Source organism: Carcharodon carcharias, chromosome 21 (assembly GCF_017639515.1).
Source record: "Carcharodon carcharias isolate sCarCar2 chromosome 21, sCarCar2.pri, whole genome shotgun sequence".
Classification (NCBI taxonomy): domain Eukaryota; kingdom Metazoa; phylum Chordata; class Chondrichthyes; order Lamniformes; family Lamnidae; genus Carcharodon; species Carcharodon carcharias.
The window spans coordinates 75,396,406-75,402,572 of record NC_054487.1 but is presented as its reverse complement, the minus strand read 5'-3'; positions in this window follow the sequence as shown (position 1 = coordinate 75,402,572).

Here is a 6,167-nt window from a genome sequence, read left to right as displayed (position 1 = left end):
AAATCAGATAAAAAATCTAAATCCCCACTTGACTTCTCAGGTGGATGTAAAAGATTTCAAGATTTAAAGAAAAGCTGTGTTATTCTGGTGGCCCAGTCACCATTTATCCCTTAACCAACATCACCATACTGGTCACTATTATTTGTGAGATCTTGCTGATCTCAGATTGGCTTCTGTGTTGGCCCACGTGCACCTATACCACATGGGCTGCAGCAGTTCAAGAAGTCAGCTCACCACCACTTTCTCAAGGGCAATTAGGGAAAGGCAATAAATGCTGGCTTAGCCAGCAATGCCTACATCCCATAAAAGGATAGAAAAAAGATTGTATTTCATTGGCCGGGATGGACTTTGGGATTCCCTGAAAATGAAAGATAATTAATAAATTCTTTCACTCAAACCTCTAGTCTTCTAGGTGGTACATTCATATTTCTTAGAGTTCCACTGGTGAGTAATTATGTAAACCTTGGTGGTCTGGTGAGGGACTATTTATTTGTCTGATCCCTGTTGGTGTATAGCTGTCATTAAATGTGTTCATATCCCTATCAAATTTAACCTGTTCTGCTGAAGGTTCATGAGGACTCGAAACGTCAACTGTGCTCTTCTCCGCCGATGCTGCCAGATCTGCTGAGTTTTTCCAGGTATTTCTGTTTCTGTTTTTGTTTTGGATTTCCAGCATCCGTAGTTTTTTGTGTTTTTAGTTATGATTTTAGCCTAAGTTTGAGTTCTGCCGAAGCAGTTCATTCCCATTTTCAAGCAAATTTATTATTTTCATATAGATAAAAGTAAAATAACGTGGATGCTGGAAATCTGAAATAAAAACAGAAAATGCTGGGAAAACTCAGCAGGTCTGGCAGTATCTGTGGAGAGAGAAACAGAGTTAACATTTCGCCTTCAGGTCAGAAAATCACAAATTCGAAACATTAACTATGTTTCTCTCTGCACAGTTGCTGCCAGACCTGCCGAGTGTTTCCAGCATTTTCTGTTTTTATTCCATTGTTTACATTTCTGATGAACTTGCTGCTAGCACAATGTTGAAACTTTAATGCTGAATAATGGCTGATTGATTCAACTCAATAGTTATTATTTTCATATTCAATGATTCTGCAGGTATGTTTGTCTATCTCGGAACAAAATAAGTTATCAATAAGCCTGAATTTCATGCAGCTCTCGGCTCTGTACAAACCCCTGAGCTCATTGATTTTTATATCAGTATGAAGAATGTTAATGAGAAAAATTGATATGGCCTGGAGTGTGTGTGCAGTGAAAGTTACTTGGGCAATATCACCCTCACATCTGGTGGCACACCCAAGGTTCAATACTTTAAGATAAATATTAAAATGCTTTGGACTCTTCAAAATAGAGGAAGGAGTGATGTTAATCTATTTACAAAACACCTTCTGAATGCAACCAAACAACTTCCAGAAGACAACACAAACTTATATCACTGGTCCCTGTGAACTCACCTACCTTCTAAAACTCATGATGTCTTCCATGTCTATTAACTCTATTATAGCTTCCTTGTGAGCGTGTGCAGCTAATTTACAGCCACCGCATATGCTCAAAACTGATTCCAGAGGCAATGTCTTTGCAAAAAGTACTTGTTAGCATCTAAAGTAACTGCTTCAATAACTTGCATTGATGTGTTCTTAGTCCTCTTCAGCCTATCTGGCTCAAGTAACCCATCCATAAGGATAGAACATAATCCGTTCATTATTTTGAAGGCCTCACTCATCCCCTTGAAGACTACATTTCTCCAAATAGCCCAGTTCTCCAAGCACTTGTTGGTATCCAGGGGGTTTTAAACTAATGATTAATTGAGTATCCCTCCTCTGAACCTTTTCCAGAGCCTCATTATCTTCCAGCATAGGAGGGGAGCAGAAATGCACATCAGACTAAAGCCTTGTACAAGAACAGATTTGTATAGTTTTATATTTAATTGTACTCCCTATACATACTCATCCTGTGTCTTGCTATCACAATAGCCCCATGACTCTGGCTATGGACTTTCAGTGATTCATGAACGACTACCCCATATCCTTCAGCAGTACATACCTGTTATCTCCTTGTCTAGCAGTTATGGTTTAACTTAAACTATGCTCGAGGACTAACCTTTTCTATCTAACTTGGCATCTTATCTACCTCTGTAACATTACCTCTCATTTACCTCCTTCCAGATTGAACGTTCCAGGTTTTTCTAATCTTTTCTCAGTGACCCAGTCCTCTTACACTAGGAATCAATCTTATGAACCTTCTCCGTACTGCTTCTTGTGGCTTATTGACTAGAACTGAATACAGTATTCAGTGCATGCTCTGCCCAAAGTGCTGACAGCTTCAGCATATACCATAATTCAGTGGTTTAGTTTTGCACCCTGTTTGCTTTGTTAGTTACATACAAAATAGGAGCAGGCTCCTCAAGCCTACTCTGCCATTCAGCAAGATCATGGCTGATCTGACTGTGGCTTCAACTCCATATTTCTGTCTAGTCCCGATAACCTTTGACTCTCTTGTTAGTCAAGAATCTATCTATATCTGGCTTAAAGACATTCAATGACCCTGCCTCCACCGCTCTCCTGGGAAGCGTTCCAAAGACTCATGATCCCCTGAGAGAAAAAAATTCTTCTCATCTCCATCCTAAATGGGAGACCCCTTAATTTTAAACTGCGTCCTCTAGTTCTAGTCTCTCCCACAAGGGGAAACGTCCTTTCAGCATCCACACTGTCACGTGCCTCAGGATCTTATATATTTCAATAAGATCATCTCGATCTTCTAAACTCCAATGGCTACAGGCCCAGTCTGTCCAAACTTTCCTGTTAAGGTAACTCCCCCAGAATCTCCCCTCCCCCACCCCAGGAATCAATTGAGTAAACCTTCTCCAAAGTGCATTTAATACACTTATATCTTTTCTTAAATAAAGAGACCAAAGCTGCATACAGTACACCAGATGTGGTCTCAATAATGGCCTGTACAACTGTACCAAAACATCCCTACTTTTATATTCCATCCCTTTGCAATAAACCCCAACATTTCATTTGCCTTCCTAATCACTTGCTGTACCTGCATTATAACTTTTTGCGATTCATGTACCAGGACACCCAGATCCCTCTGTAGCTCAGAGTTCTGCAATCTCTCTCCATTTAAATAATATGCCACTTTCCTATTCTTCATCCCAAAATGGACAAGTTCTCATTTTCCTGCATTATACTCCAACTGCTAACTTTTTTTGCCCATTCCACCTCTCTGTCCTTTTGCAGACTCCTTATGTCCTCTTGACAATTTACTCTCCTACCTATCTTTACTTCATCAGCAAATTTAGTAACCATACACTTGGTCCCTTCATTCAAGTCATTGACATAAATTGTAAATAGTTGAGGACCCAGCACTGATCCCTGTGGCACTCCACTCGTCACATCTTGCCAACAAGAAAATGGCCCATTTATGCTGACGCTTTGTGTCCTGTTAGACAACCAATCTTTTATTCACACTAATGTGCTATCCCGTACATCATGAACTCTTATTTTGCATTGTAGCCTTTGATGTGGCACCTTGCCAAATGCTTTCTGGAATTCTAAGTACAGCACATCCACAGGTCCCCCTTTATTCATGTTACTTGTTACTTCCTCAAAGAGTTCCAATTAATTAATCAAACATTAATTAATTAAATTATTAATTAAACATCCCTTTCACAAAGCTATATTGACTCTGCCTGATTGCATTGAGATTTTTTAAGTGCCCTGCTATAACCTCCTTAATAATAGATTCCCGCAATTTCCCTATGACAGCTATGACCTATAGCTGCCTGCCTTCTGCCTCCATCTTTTGTTGAATAGGGGACATATTTGCTATTTTCCAATCTGATGGGACCTTTCCAGAATCTAGGGAATTTTGTAAAATTAAAACCAATGCATCTGCTACTTACTTTAAGACTCTAGGGTGAAGTCCGTCAGGACCTGTGGACTTGTCAGCTTTTAATTCTAATAGTTTTTCCTGGTGATAGGAAATTTTTAAAGTTCCTCTGTCTTTTTCACCTCTTGATTTACGATCATTTCTAGGGTGTTATTTGTGTCCTCTACAATGAAGGCAGATGCAAAATATCCCCCCTATCGGCATTCTGTAGGGATCGCTCCCTCCGGGACACCCTGGTCCACTCCTCCATCACCCCCTACTCCTCAACCCCCTCCTATGGCACCACCCCATGCCCACACAAAAGATGCAACACCTGCCCCTTCACTTCCTCTCTCCTCACCGTCCAAGGGCCCAAACACTCCTTTCAAGTGAAGCAGCATTTCACTTGCATTTCCCCCAACTTAGTCTACTGCATTCGTTGCTCCCAATGTGGTCTCCTCTACATTGGAGAGACTAAACGTAAACTGGGCAACCGCTTTGCAGAACACCTGCGGTCTGTCCGCAAGAATGACCCAAACCTCCCTGTCGCTTGCCATTTTAACACTCCACCCTGCTCTCTTGCCCACATGTCTGTCCTTGGCTTGCTGCACTGTTCCAGTGAAGCCCAACGCAAACTGGAGGAACAACACCTCATCTTCCGACTAGGCACTTTACAGCCTTCCGGACTGAATATTGAATTCAACAATTTTAGGTCTTGAGCTCCCCCCTCCATCCCCACCCCCTTTCTGTTTCCCCTTTCCTTTTTTTTTCCAAGAAATTATATAGATTTTCCTTTTCCCACCTATTTCCATTATTTTTAAATATTTTAAAATCTTTTATGCTCCCTCCACCCACACTAGAGCTATACATTGAGTGCCCTACCATCCATTCTTAATTAGCACATTCGTTTAGATATTATCACCAACTTTAACACCTATGTGTTCTTTTGTTCTATTGTTGTTGACGTCTTTTGATGATCTGCTTCTATCACTGCTTGTTTGTCCCTAAAACCATACCCCTCCCCTCCACTTCTCTCTCTCTTTCTCTCTCTCCGCCCCCCCACACACCTTAAACCAGCTTATATTTCAACTCTTTCTTGGACTCGAACTCAAGTTCTGTCGAAGGGTCATGAGGACTCGAAACGTCAACTCTTTTCTTCTCCGCTGATGCTGCCAGACCTGCTGAGTTTTTCCAGGTAATTCTGTTTTTGTTTTTCAAAATATCTGTTCAATTCATCTGCCATTTCCTTATTCCATTCTGCAATGACTGAGGATATGTTGAGTTTTCTGTCACTCCCAGATCTTTTTCCGGCTCTTCTCTTGATGGTGTCATTCTGAGTCATGTGGTGCAGGGACTAACAATATGACCAACTGGTATAAGATGTTTATGAACATGCATTATGTATTCATGTTTCAGCCTAACAGGCTGTTAATCAGCAGGCAAATTCTTCTATTCCTTTGCACTATTTTCCAGGGGCACAGTGCAAAGTTATGAAAACAACATATTTGGGATAACCACTGTTTTAAGCTTATATAGTAGCCTTTCATGTGAAGCTTTATCATTGGTTTTCTGGAAATCCATGTAGGAGCTGGGTTATGTTATGTTGCTCCCTGGAACAATAATGTAGTATTTTTTTATGATCTTTCAAATATTAAATGTATCCCACCGTTCTGTTTCTTCATGAATAAGTTCAAATATAACACTTTAATACTTGATAACACTATTTGTGAAGCTTGGCACAACTACTCATTCGAGTGAAGCTACATGTATCTTTGACATCATGATTAATTTTCTGGTTCAGATGAAACAAAAGGCCTTCTCGTATTGTGGATGGGATGTTAAAACCGAAGCCCTAGACGAGAAGGACCCCCTGGGTGGAATTTTGTGGAGGCGATGGGATTTTGGCCTCCTGCTGGAGAGCTGGTGAGACCCCCACAAGATTAATTCTATATTTGCTTTATCTACTCAGATATTGATTGTTTTTCAAAGGTTTGTGTCCAGGTCTTTTTTTACATTTTTCCAACTTAAATTGTCCCCATGAAGTTTCATCTGAAGGGCGCAGACAGTAAAGGTCAGCTATAATTACAGTACCTATAGCCTCACAAGTTGCAGTATTTATCTTGTTTCATTATATTTACATTTAGTGCAGTATTTTAGAAAGGCTGATGTAGCGATGTTGTGTCTAGTTAACATGGTTTTTAGTTTCAGTAAGCATTAATAATACATCAATTCAAGTGCAATTTCTAGATTTTCACAGTCATGGAGACACCTGGGACACTTCAAAA